General features: G+C 37.7%; 1 protein-coding gene across 26 annotated transcripts in view; it reads left to right on the plus strand.

The window, feature by feature from the left end:
• Nucleotides 1-21,801, plus strand: part of TENM3 (teneurin transmembrane protein 3) — a 1,290,895-nt gene that overhangs the window by 861,573 nt on the left and 407,521 nt on the right. Inside the window, exon 1 of one of the 26 annotated variants that reach the window (XM_064417783.1) lies at nucleotides 21,193-21,388. The exons of the other annotated variants lie outside the window; for them this stretch is intronic. The gene's annotated coding sequence lies outside the window, so the exon portion shown is untranslated. Of the gene's footprint in view, nucleotides 1-21,192; nucleotides 21,389-21,801 lie in introns of those variants that run through there. 26 annotated transcript variants of the gene reach the window in all.

Below are 21,801 nucleotides of genomic sequence, written 5' to 3' on the forward strand. Positions count from 1 at the left end.
GTAAAATGTCTGCATTAATCTAGCATGTATCTAGAGTATAGGAATATGGTATTTCCTCATGTGGAAATTATTATGTAGGACTCTGGCATTAAAAGAGACTCGATTAGAAGAAGGAATATAATGCAATTTTTAGTTTTCTTATGAGACAGAACAAACAATTTCAGCTAGCTGTTAGCCTTTCACAAAACTAGGGAACATGTGGGAGCTACCAAATTGAAGTTCCCGTGTTTTACTGTGAGAATTAGATGTCACTGTATGTAAATCACCAAAGAGTTTTGACTCTCCATTTTCAGTATTCTGAAAGAAAGGGTAGGAACTACAGAAGTATTTTTTAAGAAAAACTCTACTGGTGATTTTATGTGATAGGGCAACTACAATGCTGGTTTCTAACTTCAATCAAGGGTGATATTAGTTCTTGACAAGTATTGACTTTTTATAGGTGGAAATTTAAAACTGCATATACAAAAAGTTCTCTTCAGATCAGCATCATTATGTGAGAAAAGGGGTTGTATTTCACACTCTGTGAAATTTGTTTTCTGATCCTTAGAGATAACATGGGCTCTGCAATTTGAATCTCTTGCATCTAATTTACAGATCCACTAATGACACCCATTTTACAAAAAGAAAGAATTATAAATATATGACTGCATGGTTATGACAAAAAAGTAGTAATATTAGAATGGCAAATACATCTGGCAGACTCAAATATTAGCAGGAGACAAAAATGAAAATAATAAGATGCTTTTGGTGCCTATGCTGCTGTATGCTTTGATTTATGCAAAGATTTACATTTGATACATAGAATAATGATGGATATTTTCTATCCTTTTTTATTTAAAAAAAACTTTTGTTCACAATGTGCTGAAAAGGTGTTGAAGACTATAATACAATTGATCTGAGATGTGCATTGCATTATTTTTCTTATCTGCAATCTTAAAAAACATAAGATGTATGAATAATGATCTTATTTTAAAAAGTTTATCTTTGCATAATTATACCTTAAACTTTAATGGTTAATAAAAACTTCAACTGGCATAAACTGTGAAGTATTGCTATAAACAAAAATTAAATGGGCTTTCACATTGGTAAAACTGCTAACAATCCCATTTATCCGTAAAATTCAGGGGAAAACCCCCTAATTTTTCCAGGGATCTGTAACTGAATCAAAATCTTTAAATCCTGAACTTATACTACACCTCCATTCCCTTAAAAAATAAATAAATAAATGGAAGAAGTGGGAAAAGACAGAGAGAAAAACTTACCTAAATCTCCCAGGATTAGTTTAGGATTATTACTACTTTGTCATTTAGGAGCTGATAAACAAATTTAAAGGTACAAATCCCCTGAAAATAAAAAGTTTGTCCCTCATAATTTTTTTCGAAATTCAGGCTCATGTTGTGGTTTCGCCTTGTTTCAAATATAATAGAAAGGATTGGTTTCCCTATTTTGAAGTGGGCAATCCAACAAAAAAGGGAATTTAAAATTATCATTAGAACAGTCTAAATTCTTATTTTAAAATGGCAAAATTCCCCAGGCCATGTTTTCATTGAAACCCGAGTACTTTTATTTTATTCTGCTTCCTCTCAAAAAAGAAAAAAGTCCTTGGTTTTCTTTTCATTTTTTTTCCACTTCAGAGTGACCAATGTGAAACTAAGAACATACTTTAAGCGACTGTACTACTGAACTACTTAAACATTAAGAACTACCAAACCCAGGTAGTTCTTAAAAAGCAAGCACCTTTCACTTCCTCCCTTAGGAGCTGCTGGCTCTCCTGGCTGAATGAATTAAACCCAAGTGTTCCCAGATTTTAAAAATATTGCTAATCTAAGCTGAATCATTACACTGATATTCAACTATCATGCACAAGCCTTTACAAGTAATCACTCTGGGAGGACATTGGGTTTGTGTGACAGCAGCACTGGACATGGTTTCACTGCAGTCCGTGCTTCCAGGTGCTGCCTGCCTGAGCTAAACACCTTTTGTCCCCCACTTTGAGTGAGTCTTTTACCTACTCTGTGCCTTGATTGGCTCCTCAGTGAAATAAAGATAGTAATATTCTAGCTGTTAAGCCTGTTTTTAAAAGCCTGTTTTCTCAAACAATTCTAAAATAGGCTTTGCTATATTCACACTTGATAATAGTACTGGTAATAATCGTAAGGAAGAGAATGTTATTGTGTGAAGATGCTTATTTTGATTTTATTTTTCTGGTCTGATAAAGGATATTCACACTGTATAGTATTTCAGTGACTGGTTTTACTGAATCTGTATTTATTGTGGTCTTTGAAAAGTAAGTAATGGGAAGTCTTCTTGTGTATTTGAATCTGTATATTAAAAAAGAGGCACAACTCATTGTTCATTGTAAATGGTAATCAGCATCACTTAGCCTCGGGTGTGAATCTTAAAACTTGAATGAATTTTTCTGGGACATCATCTCTTTTTCACATGTGCTAAGCACAGCTGCAAAACCTTCAGTCTTGTCTCTTGGAGAAACACATTTAATTTTGTGGTGTGGGTCAAAATTTTATTTTCTGTCACTGCAGAAGCAGTAAGCAATGATAATAAAAAGCACTTGAAACTACCAGCAACTGGTCACATTTGATTACAATTAAATGTATTCTACTTTCTTTATGTTTAGGTGTGAATCTAATTTTATATGGAATAATTTTTAAGCCAGAAATATTAAAATTTTCATTGGAAATACTGTCAGACCTTTAATCATAATAGCATAAATGCAGGATGGTAAAAGATAAATCAAAGGAGTTTGCAAATTCCTGTGAGAGCTATGCTATGCACAGGACAGAGGGATAAATGGATAGATAGACAGATAGGTAGCTAGGTGCATATCAGACATTATAAAGTGTAATTGCCATAGAGCAAAGGAATGTGTGATATGAAATTAGATGCATGTGTTAATGAAGTAGGGAAATAGTATTCATTTAGGAGCTGTTCATCTTTCATTCACATGGATATGTAAACACACAGAAAATAGTACCTGACAAAGAGCTAAGGGGAGGGTTAACATCCAGTGTGAGGTGGAGTGTTTAATGGATGAACTTAAAAGCAGATAACAATATAGCATCCCATGTATACTTTCATAATTGCGCGTTCCCCCAGAGATAATGGATATCATTATCAGCGGCGCCTGTCCTAAGAAACTTGGCAAGGTTATGATTGTTTGTTACAGCTTTGGTTATATTAACATACACATTAATATTTATAAATATTTGATGTCATGTTAATTTTTCATATAAGATGATTTATGTAATGCTGCTGTGCCCTGTTAGAGGGCATTTGCAGTGTGCTTCATAAGGGAAGAGAATTGATGCATGTTCTTTAAGAGGACTTGCCTGTGTATTACAGTGCTCACAGTGCATTATTCTGGAGAACAGTGATTTAAGGATAAATTATCTGAATTGCAGATACACTCCATTAACATTTTAAATAAAACATAAAGAAAAGACCACTATAGGAAATAAAATGATAATATCATCATGGGGTTTGGGGGAAGGAGGAGATGTGTTCTCCTAAATAGTGAGACTCCTTGGTTTGACCTATATTCCAAGACCTTTTTTTGTATATAAGGAAAAATTAATAATTGCATTCATTACGTAGTTGTACACATTTGGGCAGAAATCTGCATCAACTTTGCAAATAATTGTTGAAGAAATAATAATTATAGATTATGTAGATATAGATATCTCCATCCTTTGATGACAGAGATAGGTTACTATAAATCCAACTGCTAGGAGACACAAAATTCAGCTATGTCCAAAGCAGTAAGTATTACTTCAGACATGACAGAGATGTAAGTAATTGTCCTGTTCAACTGGACTATTTCTCGCTAATAACTGGAAGCACAATCACAAATTATTGAATCTGTGAATTTGTGGATATACAAACAAGTGCAATGAAGGGATAGTGTATCACAAAATGTAGGGGGTTTCTTTTGGCAAATGTAGCTTCATCTGTTAAATGCAGTTCAGTTGGCTTGTTCGTAATACTTCACGCTTACAGAAAAAGTCTTACTGGGTATTTATATAAACAATTAAATGTGCATAACCTCACTGCAGAGCATTACCTGCTAAGCCTTTGGGAAATGGACAAGTGCAGTCCCATGGAATTGCAAGATTAGTGAAATAGCATCACATAAATGTATTTGTTCATATATGTGTTCTTCTGCAGAAAGCCACATTTTTGATCAATTTATTTTACTTTTTAATACTTGGATTATGAAACAAAAAGAATAAGTAAAGGGTTAAAAAGAAATATAGCTCACAAGAGTTGTTTATATTATTTTTTATTAATTTGTATTTAAGGTCACTTGCAACTTCCAGAACTGCTTTGTACTGATGTGATATTTTTTAAGGTTGTAGATTATTAAAAAAACCCCTAAGGATAACTCCCAAAATATACATGGAATATATTAGTGAGCTCTCTTTGCAGAAGTTTAAGTGATAAGAAACTTACGACCATCTTTGATTTGATAATTCCATCGCAATGGCGGTCATTACTTGTCTTAAACTTGAGGTGTTTTGATTTTGTCTTTGGAATGGTAGTATGTGCAGTTACAATGTGGTTGGTAGGGAGCAGTGACTCCAGATTTTGGCTCTGCCTCTCAGATTTTCTGTGTTATATCAGGCCAGTTATTTAGGGTGGTTGTCTCTAACTCCATGTCCTATTTTACATATGTCTACTCATAATTTATCTGTTTCAATCTGGTTGCGTGAACAACTTCTGTAGCTTTTACAGAGGCAGCAATCACAGAAAGCAGCTCATCCCTTCTGAAATAGCTAACAGTGCTGGGACATAGTGCCCATTTCTTTCTAGTCCTTTAGTGGAAGTTAAGTACAAAAAATTCCAGCTTCACTATGAAGTTATTTTGTGATAATAAAAATGAACTTTTGGAAGTCAGGATATAAAGAGAATCCCTTAGATCTGCCATCATTGAATACCAATCTATTCTTTTCAGGTACAATGATCCCACAAAAGTACCATCTTTTTTTCCTGCTGCTTCTGAGGGGTTTCCTGACTGAGGAGCTTGTTTCTCAATATCTATCACTAGGACACTTTCAAATCAAGATAGTACCAATTGGGAAAATATAAAGTATTATTTCTGAACTCAGAAATTACAAAATTGGATCTTTCAAAAAGTAGGCATGATCAATGAATAATTTGTTTCTGAGATATGACCTACAGTTTTTCTTACTAGATAATTATTTTTTTTACATTATCATTTCTATTATCAATCTTTATTATTACATCTATAAAGTAGGTTTTTAACACAGATAGTGCTGGTTTAATTGCATGTCAGCATTTAGCAGTTGGCAATCTGTTCCAAGTTAGTTAATCTGGAACCAATAATAATGTTTTGTAGCTTGTAGTCAGCACCTGATCAAAGTAACAGCAGTATACAGGACCATTTGCCCAGGGGGAAAGAAAAAAACCTAAAGATTTTATCTCAGTATGGATGTTTCAAAAACCATGTCTTTATAGCTTCAGATTGAATTGTTAAAATATGTTATCTGAGGAACTTCTCTGGAAGGTATTTTACAAGTAGTGTCAAAAGAAAGACTTGTTATCAGTCTTAACAACAGAAAGCCAATGCATTTTTTTCGCACCAATATGACTGCACGTCATGTGTCCGTGCTTTGGTGTAAATCTCTGGAATCTCTATAACCTGCACCACAATTACTCAAACATCCACCCTGGTAACTGCAAAGTCTTTTGGCTTTTGAAGTCAGATGACAGGATTTCACTTTAGATCATAAATTTGAATGAACAGTATCTCTTGATTTTGGGGGCGTCTGTTTTTAAAGTATTGCCTCTACTTGTCCTGTGAAATATGAGCCCATCTTCAAAACCACATCTATACTATTACATAGAATTTTGCCTTTGAGAATAATATTGGATGAATTTGTGATTGGATTTGGTCAACAAATCTATAATCTTTTAAGATAAAAGTACAAAAAAATCTGGTGTCACTTTGACCCAGAACTGGATTAGACAATGTAGTGATGAGTGTTGTGTGAGATCTTATGCTGAGAGTACTGGAGGCTCCAATTTCTTAAGTCCTCTTATACTAAATGAGAATTTCATCAGAGTTAACTACCATGGAAGGGGATGGTGAGAAGAAATTATAGAGAATCTCTGGGCTGGAACATGATTAAGTAGTTGTACAATACAATAACTGAAATGACAGTGGACATTAATTGGTCTTCTCTGTGGGAAATGCCAGTGTGGGCAGAGGATGCTGACAGTGAGAAGAAACTGTACATTTGTACAAAATATAAGCACATATTATCTAATGAAAGTCTTAGAATAAATGTGATCATTTCTAATGTTAAGATTGATTTATGCAGCATTTAAAAATATATTTATATTGGGACAAATGTTGATAGTATTATTAGAAGAGGATTTCACAAAAAGGCAAATGTAAGGAAAAATTAACAAAAATGTTGTCATCAGGTTTTTTGGACCACTAAAACCTCTTGTTCTTAATCACGTTTTACTGATGAAATCCTAATGTTCGCTACAAAGAATGTGCAAGGGCAGTGCTTTATTAATTTTCATTACCCAAGTTGTGACAAATTCAAACAATAAACAAAAATCATATATAATGAAAGTACATTAAACAATTAGAGGGGGAAAATTGTAATTAGATCTTGAGTTTTGTTAATACCAAAGTATGGCATTTGCAATATATGTTTGCGTGACTTCTAGCCTTTTAAGTTTCTAAGTGCTGAAAGCCTGCCTGATGGGTGATCGTAGCTGTGTTGGCAGTAAGAGGAGCCAAGGAGGCACACTCCATATTTTAACTATGAACATGGAAGCAAGCATCCTGTGTTCTGTGTAGTGTGAAGTACAACAGTATAATTTCAGTTAGCAGCTAATTTCAGATTTTAAAAATTCACATGTCAAGAGAAGTGATTCAGTAAGACTTCTTGTGTGTATAATTTTTCTTTTTTTTTCAATTGTAATAATGGGTAGTAGGTAGAATTTAAGATATCCAGGTAAGAACAGATGTAGCAGAGTGCACTGGAGAAAATAATGCAATAATACTATTGTCGAGAAGTTACTATCAAAGTGGTTATTCTGTAAGGGAGAAGTTCACCAACTGATGATATAGTTAGAATGGAGATGGTTTCCAGCAAAGAGAGGTCTGGAACCTGTCCTTAATTTACAAAATAAAAAGTGGATTAAAGTCCTACACTATCCATGATATTACACTATAACAGACTAAATGTTGATCACCATAATGAAAGGAAGACAATAAGTATACAAAATAGCAATACAGTTTTTAAGCAATGGGTGATTTTAAAAATTCATTTAAATAAAATATTCTCGTGAATAGAAACTCTTCAAATGCTCAATACAAATCACAGTAAAATACAAATACCAGTAAAATATTTAACATTTCATTATAAAATGGTAATATATACTGTAAAAATACACAAGCATGAGTTATTAATGCATTGATGGAAAGGCATGCAGCTGCAATTGACATTTCTATATAATGGCAACAAAGAAAGGTGACTAATTCCTTCCCATAAACTTAGGAAAAATGTTTTGAAGTAGGAAAAATAGTTAATTGACCCATGGCAAGGTAAAATTAAATACTGGTTCTTTCCACAGCACAACTTTTGGATAGGTTTTTATTAGGTATTTTTTAAAGCTGCTGCTAGTACAAGTGAAGTAACTAGTAACTGGTACAAAGTGAGGTTAGTAAAGCCATGCTTTTTTATTCTAACCTAAGTGTGAAATTCTCAACTAATTTATATTAGTTTTCTCTTAGGCTGGATTGATTCATTCATTTATTTATTTATTCTAGATTTTTTTCCCTGCTTATAAAGTGTTTAGTTTGGGTTTTTTGGGTTTTTTTGGTTTTTGTTTTTTTTTTTGTAAAAAATATTAAGATTCATGCTGGTTATCCTGGTATCGCTTTACAATAAGCTGTACCACAGATAATGTGAAAATTCAGACATAAGTGGGGGGAGGCCGAGTTTAAGCAGCATTCAATCTAGTGTGAAAATCAGCCAGTGTGTTGGTTATGACAAGGAATGTTTCCTCTAATTTCATCAATGATTGTGCTCAGACTCACAAGTCAGCACAGCTAATCAAAGAAAACCCCATAATAAAACGTCCATTTCTCTCCCTTGACAAGCACAGGGCGAAGCAACAAGCTGGCCAAACAAAACTAGGAAGGAGGATCAGGAGAATAAAAAGCAGAGAGAAGGGCATAGCATTTTGAACACTAGCATTTTGAGCATGTGATTAGATACATTGTTTTCAGGATTGTAAGCATCGCTGATACTTTTCCTCTTGTTCATTCAGGACTTCCTCTAAACATTTTCACAATGATGTATAGAATATATATTATTCTATTTCTTATTTTCTACCACTTGTAGAAACATAGCTAGGAGTATTGTATCTCATATAATATACAATATATTCTACTGAAAGTTTGTGTCAGGATAGTGAGAGATTATACATAAAATATTCAAAAGAGTAACTTATTTTATCCTTTAGTGAGCTGAGTTACAAAGCATCTTTTAGAAAATGTGTAAGATGCAACAAACTAAGCAGTCTCAAATCTATCAGCTCAGTACTAAATGTTTGGCACAGCTGAATGAGAAAATAGCCTAAAAAGGTTTAAAACCAACTGGTTTTGAATGCAACATTTCAAAAATTTGACTGTTTTCCTAAAATGTTTCCTTTTCTTGAAAATTACATTTAAAAATTAAACCTACTTTCTGCTAGCCTCCTCCTCCCATTTTGCAACATTCAGAGGTAGTGCAGAAGAGAAAGATTTTTAGTCACTTTTGTGCAGTTAAGTGAAGACTAAAATAGTCAGAGAAAATCTTCCCCTCACTTTCTGGTTATTTTAAATTAAATGGGTTAGAATGATGCCACAAGGGCTACTCAAAGAGCCACGGTTAAATTGAATCACTTCCCTGATACTGGTACACTGTAGAAACTTCTTTTAATGCAAACCTAACCAGCTGACAACCAGCAGCAGTGAAGAGGTACAGTGGAGCTGAGGACTGGATAATGTCCCCTGCTGGGAAGGAAATGTCTTCTTTGGAAGGTGAGGTTTCTGAAGATACTGTCTGAACTAAGTATTTCTTACTTGAAAAATTGAAAAATTTCATCTCAGACATTCTGTCTAGTTTCTGAAAGGACACTTGATGACGAGCAGTGGAATTTAAAATAAAAAGAGATTTCTTTTTCAACTGTAGTCTGTCTGCTGGTCCCAGCACAGTCATATTTTAGTGAGCCAATGCCCACACATCTCCTGTGGTCAATTAAAGTGTAAATCTGAAGAGAAAGTATTGCAAGTATGAGAGAGCATTAAGAGGAATTTGAGGTGGACAAAGCTGTGGAAAAAAGTCCAGAGCTTAAGTAAGGTGGATTTGTGTCTGACATGTGTGAACTGAGGGGATGTACTTGGGGAGACCTAGTGGATGTCCTCAGAGAAGCTGACTGAGTGATCACTGATTTAGTCTGATGTCCAAACAGAAAAAATAAAGAGAGAAGAGTACTGTTTCAAGTAGAACTGAAACAGAATAATGGAGAGGTTTAAAGTTACCAGGGAAAGAGAGTGTGAATCAGTTTGCTAATGCAAACTTTTTTTTCCCCAAGTCAAAAATGAAAAGTCATCCTTCAATTTGATTGTTTGACTTTGGTTAGCATTTTGCTTTCAGATTTGTTTCTTTTTTCCCCCTAAGAATGGCATTCCAACAGAAATTTGGTATTTATGTTATTGTAACATATTCCAAAGCTAAGCATTTAAAAGAAACTGACAGCTGAGACTGAATAGAAAGAGAATAGAGAGATGGTTCTTTTCATTAGTCTACTATCATATCAATTTCTTTGTTGATTTGTTGACCAAGGACTAACATTTATTAGTACTTGTTGTGAGAGCTAGTGTTTATCCATCAAATAAGTTTTTCATTTTTATTGTTTTTTGCTCATAAGTTATAAGCATAAAATAAATTAATTTTAAAATTTGCAAAACTATATTCTACAAGTCAGAAACAGCAAACTGTGAGTGCCTGTGGTGGTGTTACATGATTTAATTAAACAATTGCCTCATGCACAGAGTGACTCTGCTACAGAAATGAAGCACCAATTTGTGCCAAATAGGGTTTCCTTAGAATCTTTTCTCCTTAAGTTGGAAAGTATTACTGTATGTTTGTGATGGATTGCAAGGCAAAAGGTGATTTCCTGGTTAGGGAACATAACTTGTCACCTGAAGAACACAGCAATCAGTTTGTATCTGCTAAAGGTTTTCCTGTGGTTTGGCTCAAGCCCACTGTTCCCAGGTGGTTCTACTGGGCTAGGTATTTTCTAGAAGCATTGTCAATGCTGTTCAGCACACTGCTTTCTGTCTCAGGCCTACTTGTGGATTTCAAATTAGGTACACAAAATTTCTATGCTATTCAAACAATTTTAGAGTTTGAATTCTGGGCCCCAGTAGGCTTCTTTTCTATGTAACATACAAAAACATCATGTCCACAGTAGTACAGAACTGCCTGTGACAGAACCGATAATTCCATAGAATTATAGAATGCCATGAGTTGGAAGGAGCCCACAAGGATCATCAAAGTCCAACTCCTTTTACTTCAATGCATAATTCTAGACAGACATGTCCAGATATGTAGTAAGGAAGATCTGGAAAAACTATTGATTGTAGGGGATAGAACTAAATAGTGATTAACTACCTTTCTTCTAAATAAGACTGGCCTCTACAAAAGCCAAGTATTTGATCATTAGAATATCCTTATATCTAAAAGCAGGATACAGAGTTACAGTTACATGGGCAGCCTTGATTATTAATGTCATTGGTTGATTACTGATGGATATGAAAATCTCATTGCTCTTTGCATCGCGTCTTATTTTAGGGTGTGCTAAGTATATGTGTCAAAATAGCTTGGAATTTACATGAGGATTAGCGCATCCCAGATGCACTTCCTGAAGCCAAAGTAGTCCTTACACATATAGAAAGCAGAAAAATGAGGAATATTATCAGCAGAGACATGGAACCTATTATCAAATTACCAAAGGAAGTGGTGTGTGAATTTGATTATTGGCAGTGTTGTTACTTATTTGTATTGCCATGGCTTCGATGAGCACTCAGACTGTGAGAGCTCTCAGACACCCTGCATTAGATGTAGCATAAATGGAAAAAGACTTTTCCTGCTTCCAGAGAACTTCACTATCCAAGCATTAAACAAAAGCAACAAGGCAGTGCAGCTAATGGCAGCGCAGCAGCACAAGGAGTACTAGTCAGCACAACCAGAAATACTGTCCAAGCCTTTTGAGCTTATCCTGGGAAAGAACATCCCTGAGAACAGTTTCTCCCAAGTATGAGAGGAACTGGGGGGGGGGGGGGGGGGAGAAAAAAAAAAAGCAGAGAGATGCATTTCAAATTTTAGGAGTTGGCAACAGCTACTGGTATCATATGCCAGCTTGACATGGGTGTTGAGATCTTGACAGGAAGAAAGCGGTGACTGGCAGGATGGAAAAGGGCAATTGGAGGATTCTTAAAATGAAGATGAGTAGCTTAAGTTTGGTACTAGAGAAGAGGCTGCCAGAGGAAGAAAGTGCTATTGCCACAGTACCCAAAATGGCCAAAGTGGCAGGCTGTACAAATACAGCCTTTGCAGCTATACTCGAGAAAGTCATAAGCCACATAAAATCTGAATCAATAGGTGCTTTTATCTATTTTTTTTTAATTTCCATTTTATTATTCTTTCTGAGAGACACTACATGTGTATTGTTCTGAGATTACTTTGAGCACTATTTATTTTATAATGGAAAAATATAAATGCAGAGCTCAGTGTTGCCAGCACATGAGCTATAGATTTCTTCTGCTGCTTCTTTATCATTTTCCACTTCTTTATGACTGCTGCAAGAACAGAAAAGCTGTATTTTTATAATGTGCATATGCAAAGGGTTTCACTAGTTTTCTACAAGTATTGAATATTTAAGAAATAGGAACTATAGCTGTGTGCTTTAGAAAGCTTCCAAGATTTATGTTGTGAAATGAAGCTACTTAGAACTATTTCCTTTTCCATTTTGCCTTGTTGCAAGTCCTGTTCACAGAATGGTGGTACAGCTTTTCTCTGAGTTGGCAAATGTTAGAATTGGCATTAATGCTGAACTGGGATTTAGGTTTTCTAAGATTCAACCCTTTTGTCTGAATTCAGAGACTTGCTGTGATATCAACACATCATAGGTGTTCAGTGGTCTGATAAAAATTCTGGCTTTTAAAAGATCCTGCCTTTTTGTCTTCTATTAAAAGCTTTGATGAATGCACTATTGTGGATGTGATCTTGATGCAATATAATTCAGGAGAAGTAATGCAGAATCAGACATGCTCCGTGCAATTACACTGCCATGAAATCAGCAGCACAAATATTGCACTGCTATGATAGGAACAGAAAGCTGAAAATATGAAGCTAAAGAAAGCAAAATTGTAGTTTCTGTTGTTATCCTCCATTCTACTTTATTCTTCTATATTTAAATTCTGGAAAAAAATGCATACATACATTTCTTTCCAAACAAAGGACTTATACATCCAGAAGTTGTGGGTATTTCAACATCACCTCAACTAATATAGGTTGTGTTTAACAGACAACTGAAAGACAACACAAACAGAAGATTGAAAGCATATGATGGGAGGGACTACAGAAGTCAAAATTTGTATCAGTCTCAAAGCTGTATCAACTGTTGGTGGTTCTTTAATGCTGAGGTGAAATATGTAAAGGACTACAGAGACCTAGTCAAACTGTGATATTTGTGCATATGGTAGTCATGTTCTGAATCTGAGATTAATATCATGGCATCCAGGTTTACATCACTTTAAGTGGCTGAAGTCAATTCTGTTCTGAACTGCTGTTTGAGGTCAGAATTATATTGTGGACAATTTTTGTTTATTTTTTGTACTTTTGTTTAATTTTTTGTATTACTAAAGACATTTGGAGTTTCCATATTTAATTTCCAGTATTTTAAGAACTCTATATATTCAATTCCATTTATTTCAGTTTTTAAAACAAACAAACAAAAAACCCTGTATTTTTAATGTGTTATGAACTTTTCTCGAGCCATAAAAATAAACACAGCTGAACATAAAAGATTTGGAAATCCAGAATGAGGATAATTTGTACATCCTGATAAAGCATAAGTTTTTAAAAATTGAGTTCTGGTCTAGCAAAGTTGGTACAAAGGCATCAATATTGATATCTGTGCCAAAGTTTTTGATTGCAGTCTGTATTTATCAATGCTTTCCTGTGTCACTTCCTTGGTTTTCCTAGAAGGAAATCTCTCTTGAGAGGATTGGCTTTCTGTATTATATTTCTTGTAACTTTTTGAAAGGTAAGGCTGATAGGCTGTGATGCAGTGAACATGCCATATTGACAGAACTCTTGGTTATAGCTGCCATAATATCACTTGTCTTGCAACAGAGGGAAGGATTGAAACAAGATCTCTACCTTGTAAATTAGGAGTTATCGTACTCTACCATCTTCACACATGGTACCTGGGCAGGGCTGTGGTTCTGGAGCTGACCTACCCTTTATCTGTGCCCTTGCTCCACAGAATTGTAGGTACGAAGGCGCTATGAAGCCTGGAGAATGGGCAGCTTACATCTTGCTTTCTGACTAGCACTCCTCCTTTTCCTAAGTTCCTCCATCATCAGATTGCCCTACTTTTCACAAATGGAAGACCCCGTAGTTGCTAACAGCCTGTTGGGCACTACAGGTGATTATACCAACATGTGTAGCATAATACCATTTCAACAATGGAAGTCAGCATTTTCAGCCCATTCTCTATTCTTTCCCACAAGATTCTTGTTTTGAATGCCTAGGGGTACAAGCCATTTCAAACACAACAAATCATTAAAAAAAAATCTTTCAATAAGAAGTTACATTCCATTACTATGGAAATATATAATAAAAACTACGAACAATGTTCAAATAGGAAATAATGCTGATGAATGCAGATCCGAACCCATATGTACTTGCATATATTAATCCTTAATAATATTAATAATAATACACTATTTATATTGCCATAAATGAGATGTTCTGAGAATATATGAGAAGTAGTTATGCAAAAAAAGAAAACCACAGTTATTTTCTCTGATTAGTTGGAAAGAGGACACAAGCTTTCAGACACAGAGTTCCTGCAGCAGCGTCCTCCATAAGTTATGATAGGAAAGTGTTTCCATTAAAAAGTAAGATAACATTTGGCAGGGAAACTGAATATATATGTTTATATTTTTAAATTTTATAAAGAAACACTGAAACATTCAAAGGTTTTGTAAAATCAAGGGGAGAAAAGGTTTCTGTCCTGAAGCTGAAAAGACCCAGAAAATTGTGAACTTAACTGGTATTTTTTTATAGTATAAAGTTCCATAGGGTCTGTGTGTACACAGAGAGGTTGTAGCCCCATGGTAAATGTGTGATGTGCCTGTGTAAGGCTCAATAATCCAGCTCTTCTGAGGCAACTCCTGTGATTCCAAACCTCTGAGCCACTTCAAAGAACTCCTGTTTTAAAAAGTATCAAAGACATGCTAGGAGAAAAAAAATTATCCTCTGAATAGAGGACAGTACCTGTCCAGTGGTCCCAAAGAAAAGTAACTGTCATTGTATGGTGTAGGCAATATTTAGGCCACAACAAGTACTCAGTTTAGTATTTGCAGTCCCATGGCATTCCAAGGGCTTTGTACTATTAGAAAAAGAAAGGGAGAATTCCCTCTTCCAGATATAAATCAGTGTTTATTTCTGGTGCTGAACATAAACATTGCTATTCAAGAAACAAGAAAACCTCTTCCCAACAATCTATAAAACACAAGAATCCAACACAAAAGTATTTTTACTCTTTCAGACAAATATTAGAAAACAAAAACAAAATTAAAAAGAACACATTATTTTTAGGTTTGAGGGGTTTTTTTATTGTGGAAGATATATGCATGAGCCCTTTACAAGCAGACAAATACCAAGAATAATTTCACAAGCAGAGTACATGTAATAGTCCAAATACAAAAGATGCTGTAACAGCACTCACTTGGAGCACTCTGCCCCACCTCCATCATGACTTCAATGTTTTGTGTGTATCAATAAAACCAATGAGCCATAGCATTGTGTGCTTTCCTTTCTGGAAGACAGGGCACCAGCATGAGTTTTTAATATATGTACATGTTTTTTATAAACAACACATACATTAGCGAAGATATTTCAGGATCTTGTGGTGAAGTCTTTCTGAGCTAGGGCAAAATTATTAGACTTTGAATTTCCATTTGTAGGAAAGTCCTGTAAACACCTTGAGCTACTATTTATTTGTAGGCTGCTACAATTATGCCATATATGATTTGATTATTAGGGTTAGCAGGACCATGGCTAATGGAATCAGTATCATGGCTACAGCAAGCTTTGTGAATTCTCCCTGCCAGTTTTCTGCATAACTACACTTGTGTCACTCACATGGCACAGGGGTACTCTAACAATTAATTGTAAACCAGAGGGAAACTTTTAATGGACCTCTTCTTGAGATCTCATGTTAAAAAAAGAAAAGTTCCCATGAGTGAAGTATAAGTTAGCTTTTCCAGGGGGAAAAAAGGAATGAATTACATTTCTCTTCTTGTCCTTTAAATGAATAGCATAGTTTGGGTGAAATTATCAGGCAATTGCATGCCTTTTATGCAGATAATGCTATTTGATGAAAGCGGTGTTTTGATCTGCTGAGGATAATACAGATCCAGGGTTGGATTCATTGGTAAGAGTAAAGCTGTCTTCTGTGATAACTTCATCTCAGCATGAGGTCAGACGGGGAAAACTGGGATGGGGGATTAAAAAATGACACAGTCGGAGCAGTATTCAGTTCCCTGCTGTGCTCCTGGCTGCACACTATAGCTTATGTTTCTGATCTGTTATGGTATTGTCTGCTTTTCTCTCCCAGAGCAGAAAGAGATTGCTTAAAACTTTTCTTTTTTCAGCTAGAGGGATTAGTTCAGTGCAGCTTTTTTAATTAAAGAAACTGTATCTTTTTCAATGTAATTTAAAGCTGTACAAGAAGGCTATCAGCATTCATAACTTAGTACTGTTACCTGCAACAAAGCCTAACCATTCATTTTACATTCAGAAGAAGAAATCACTATTAAGATTTTTGAGGGTTAAAGTATGATGATTGTCCCTGTGGTTGAAAGAATCACAGTTACCCATTGTCTCCTGAGAGTTTTCTGTGAAAGAACTTCAGCTTTCCTCTTATTTATCTGGGCTTTCCTAATTAAATCTCTGTGATACCAGAATGGTGGTTTAAAAATATTCTGATGTGCCAAAATAGATCTGAGCATATCTTTTTCACAAAAAAATTAGTGCAAAAATACTCCCAAATATTAAAATAACAACAAGATAAAATGACTCTGTAACATCAGCCACTGATTTCCATCAGTGGAAATATTGTATCAGAACAATATTTTTACTCAACAGATTTTCTAAATATGTAACTAGTACCTTTATTAATAAGAAATAATATGCAAATGGCTGACACATGTTCATGATACATAAAATGGTCAGTTTGTATGTATGGGTGTAGATGTGTGTTTATGCATATATGTGAGTGTATGTACGTCTGTATTCATGTAAACACATATAGATTTATATATCAATAGATCTACACACAGTTACATATATTTTTAAGCTCAGAGGGTTGAATTTACAGCACAATTTAAACAAGGTTAATAGCTAAAACCTTCAAATGTTTCAAATAAGGCCCATATGGTGATCACTTTACAAAGCATACAGGGACTGTGCTTAGGTTGCAACATACACATTTCCAACTAAATTCCATGCCAGATCAATTAGAAACAGTTCTCCTGAGCAGACAGGAACAAACACAGATTGTTACCACTCCACTGCCTGAACTCTTGTCTTCCAGGAATGAAAGCAGTCATCTTGAATACAACATATTTTACTACTAACAGCCTAAGATATTTTTTTAAACTAGTAGTATTTTAATAAAATCTCTGTTTCGGCACATCAGAGCAATTAACATCCAAATTATCACAATAAAATAGCAGATTGCTATTAGAGCTTTTGGTTAGAGAGGTATTTTTCCCAGACTGCATTTGTTAGTGATGTCTTCTGCTAGAAGGAGTACATGCCACAGGAGAAGAAAAGGAAAGAACCAGACAACAGAAAAACGCTTTTGGTTTCTTTTTTCCTTGTGTAATGTGTTTTTCTTTAAATCATCTTTTCTGTACATTTCCTAAATCTGAACATTTTTCTGGTGGGATTTCTTGTTATTTTTAAAATATGTCTTTTAGCTAGAAAGTTAGAAAGGAAAACAAAAATGTTAATTATGACTATGAAGCTTAGGTAAAACAAGGCCTCTTCCTTCTTGTAAATATAATAAATTCTGAATTTGACTTAATTACATAAACTTCTGTATGTATGTATGAGGTCTGTGTGTTGACTTCCAAATTGCTATAAATATTCTGCATTCCTCCTGCTCAATGAAAATATAGATAGTTGCACCCAGCTATAGTTGCTGGGAAAGTGTTATACCAGCAAACAAATCTTATATTTTTCATGGGCTTGTGTAGTAACTCACACAATGATGGCAACAACGGCGCTTTGTGATGGCTCCTACTTATGAATACAAGGTGATTAAAATGATTATGTGCTTCGGTTTAGGGCCATAAGTTTAGCTCAGGCAGTAGTTCCTAATGCAGTGTTAACACAATATGAAAGGCATTTTTGTATTCCAAATCGTATGCAAACTCCTTCAGGTTCTTTCCTGAGGACCCAATGAAGAGGGTCAGCAGTTTTGTGCAGCTGAAGTGCATCATTTTCACCAGAGGTCAGCTTCCCATATAGCTTTGTTTTATGCAGTGGAACACAAACTAATGTAGTGGAAAAGCATGACCCCCATTTAAAGGTTGATTTGTATGATAATCAGTACATTTAGTGGCTTCAAAATGAACGTGTGTAAGGCCCTATCTTGCTTTAATTAAGGTAATTAAGACATATTTCCCTCTGCAGACAGCTATTTAATTTTATGGCTTTGTCAGTGATCAGATTAGAATATTTGTTTTACAATTTTACCGCAACTCGATACTCGGGGAAAAAGTGCCTCTCTATCTGCTGCTGGCGGTGAGACGGGCGAGACAGCGCAGCCCTTCCCGCGGAGGGAGCGAGCCCAGCGCAGCTCCGCGTGTCCGCAGCCGCTCCGCGTGTCCGCAGCCGCTCCGCTGCGGCACTCTGCGCCCCCGCGCACTGGGGCTTCCCCCTGACGCCGGGCCGGCACCGGCGGCCCCTTCTTCCCAAGTTTCCCCGTTCCCACAGAGGAGCGCTGCGGTTCTCTCCGGGGCTTAGGGCAGAGCGTGGGCACGGCGGGCTCGTCACCTTCTGCCCTGGCCCCGCCGCGGAGCGCGCTCGGCGCGGCGCGGGAGCTGCGCGGGCTCAGCCGTCCCGCCCGGGCAGCCGCGGAGGAAAGCGAGGCGGCTCCGCCGACAGCTCGAAAGCGGCCGCCCGAGCGGCTGCGAACTCGGTCCCTTCGCAGGGCTCGCACAGGAGCGGGAGCCGCGGAGCTGGCCCCGCGAACTATTGGGGACAGTTGTTTCCATGTGATGACCAAGCAGCAAGACTGAGTGGAAAGGAGAACTTTTTTTTTTTAATTAGGGTTGTGATTATGAAACATCCTGACACAGGGCAATGCTGCTGGTTGTTTCCGTTACGTAGGGGCAATCCCTACCTAGCTGCATTAAAGCACATCTTGACTCTTACCCCGAAGGAAAATGGATGGTTAGAAACAATTTCTTCCTCCATGAGCTGTAGATCCAGGACCGTTAGCAATGCAGAGACCTTGAGATCTGTTTTTTTCAGACGTGCGAATATCCTAAAGAGCGTGGAGTCCTGGAACCAGAAAGTGCCGAAAAGCCTGGCAAAGCCCGAGTTACCGTTTAAGTAGGAAGGACACGTTAAGAACAGTTTAGGGAGTTGGCAAAGAATGTGACAATGTCTTGAATGTGTGTCGTCTATTGGAGTTACTGGTAGATTAGTGCAGGAGCCGGCATGTCTCGCATCGGAGGACGTCCTGCTCTTTCCTCTCAGTAGCACCTATCGTCCAAAAAGATTTACTGATAGTCCCATCTGGAAAAAAAAAAATCTCAAAGTCGATGAGGAACGTATACCCTTTTGTTCTTTCAGTACTGAAATAGTGCGTTTACTGGAAATCCAAAAAATCCAAACGAGTAAGGAGTAGCTGCCGTGTGATTTTAGAGTTTAGTCACATTTAATAGTTGACATAAGAAAGATAGTTTCCTACAAAGCTCTAACTCAGATGTGCCTGCACACTTATCAAATTAAGTTAAACTCTGAAGGCTGAAATTTAATTAACTTTTGGTAAGCCTGGTAAGCTGCTTCAGTGATGTCCAAGTTAAGAGTGCCAAAATAACTTGGTCTTGCTCAAGAACTTCAAATGTGTATCAATAAGTAGTTGACTTTTGTTGTCTATCCAGTAGGCTTTACACAAAGAAGGCATGATGTTATCTCTCTATTTATAATAAAGCAGGATCTTAATTCAGTGTATTTGAGGGCAGTAAAAAGTTCAAAATAGTATTAGATGAATGGATTTAGCAAAGGTATTGCAAATAGATGAAGTAGTCTTGCAAAATACAGTGCTTTAAATTTGCATTTGCAAAATATAGCTTTAAATATTGTGTTAGCACTGTAAGTCAAAAGAAAAAAAAAGTAAGACCCTACAAGATTGGCTTGTAGTTTAGCAGAAATGCTATTTTGTATAACATGCAACAACAATTACAGCATTTGGTGTAAGTTCAGGGTTGATTGTTCCTGTGTGCCTACCTATAGGCGTTTTGTAACAATGAATTTTGTGCAATTCACGTTTTCACACTTCGAGTGCTTTCCTGTAAGGACTAAACTCTTTGTAGTATACTTTATTTGAAAGACAAGGTCATGATGATTCCAGTTCTACCTGTATTGTCTGTGCACTTATCTGCACAGAACTCTCTCTCTCTCGCGCGGTCTGTGTGGCTCCTACTTTTTGAAATGAAATGCCGCCACTTCAGAGCCAGCCACAAAGTCAGTAGAGAGTATTCATTTAAATCCATTAGTTTAGTTGTTGTATCTTTAAAATACTTTTGCAAACCTCTATTTAAAAGTAGTTATTTTTATTACTTTTCTGGGGATGAAGACATGTCATTGCCATTATAAAATACTTTTTTTTCTTCTCCCTTTCTGTATGTCCAATATTATGAATTACACATTGATTGTTGACTTTAAAAGGCTTGAAACATTTCTGGTTTTCTATTACATTTGCTGTATAACAGGGCTGTGTGATGCTGGCTCTGTGTGTGTGGTACCTGCTGTAATTCCCACATGCTGACCTCAGCACTGTCGAATCAGTTTATATACCCAGGCACCTTGTCTCTCGGGTCGAGCCCAGCAAAGTACAAATGCAAAGAAAAACACTGGAGTAAAACACGGGCATGGGAGAAAAAGCTGCTGGACGGATCCTAGACAGCTCCCTCGCAATGCCCGTTGGTTACATCTGCACTAACGTTTCCATGATTAGGAGCTATTTCCAGTTATTTCAAGGCAGAGGAATATAGGGATTTTCCTTGGGAACGTTTAAGATAACAAAGTCGTGCATCTTTCATTACAGAGTCAGAGATGTGGTGGATAAAGTTAGGAAAATCAAAGTACTGCAGCGGGTAGCCAGCTAAACGTTCAAAGCTGCTCATCTGTCTAACTTCTCCGTGTGTTTCGCATCTCGTGTGTGAAACGCCTTTGAGTTTAAAAGAGAAGGATAAAGGCGTAAAAAGAGACCGGTCCTAGATAGGTAGGTAGGTAACATCTCAGTGTGCGAAAAGTTACAGCTACTACTTTGAGCCGAGAGGTTGCTGAGGAGTCAGGCAGGAAAATAAGCAGAAGCGCCTTTGTACACCACGGAGAAACGGCTTTAAAAGCAGATGTTTAAGCTGTAATCAGGTCACCCGGCACCCGGCTCCCGCCCAACTCCGAAAATTGCCGGGGTGCGGCGGCAAGGCCGGGCGGGGGGGCTGCGGGTGCCCGTGCGAGGGGCGGGCTGCCGGGCCGGGGAGCGCCGCCGGCACCCTCCGGCCTTGCCGGGCGGCCGCGCCGCGCCCGGGCTGCCGGCAGCGCCAGAGAGCCTCGGCGGGCGGGCTGCCCGCGGCGCCGGCTCTGCTCGGCCGGGCGCGGTGCGGTGCTGCGGGGGAGCTGCGCATTATTTCCCAAATTCTCTCCCTCCCCTGATAAAAATAAATAGGTCCCCGCGGAAAACAAAATGCAGCGGAGGGATGCTTCGTGCCCTGCCGGGTGGAGGGAACGCGCAGCGGAGCCGTGTAAGTTCATTAGTGTTTGCAATCAGGGGCACGCAGCCACCCTCATCAGGGCAGACAGCGGCCAAGAGCCATTCATCAGCCTGAAGTGCCGCTCGCGGATGACCCCTAAATCACCGCCGGCGTCGTGGATGCGCTGATTAGGCTCAGCGTGGGAGCCGCGCCACGGCACTCCATGCGAGCGGCGGGGACGGGGGGGCAGCAGGCTGAGGGTCCACAGCCCGGTGGGTCGTGTCCCGGCCTGGGGCGGCGCAAGGAAGCACCGGGGCCCTCGGCCGGGTCCCCCGCGTTACGGCGAAAGTAGGTGCTGGCGGCGGCGGCTCCTCCCCGCGCTCCTCCCCCCCGGCACGTCGCTGTGCGCGTACCTTCGCCCTCCCCTCCTGCAAGAGGGGCCAAACTCCCTGCCCGCCCGGCGG

The sequence above is a fragment of the Passer domesticus genome, chromosome 4 (genome assembly GCF_036417665.1).
Source record: "Passer domesticus isolate bPasDom1 chromosome 4, bPasDom1.hap1, whole genome shotgun sequence".
Lineage (NCBI taxonomy): Eukaryota > Metazoa > Chordata > Aves > Passeriformes > Passeridae > Passer > Passer domesticus.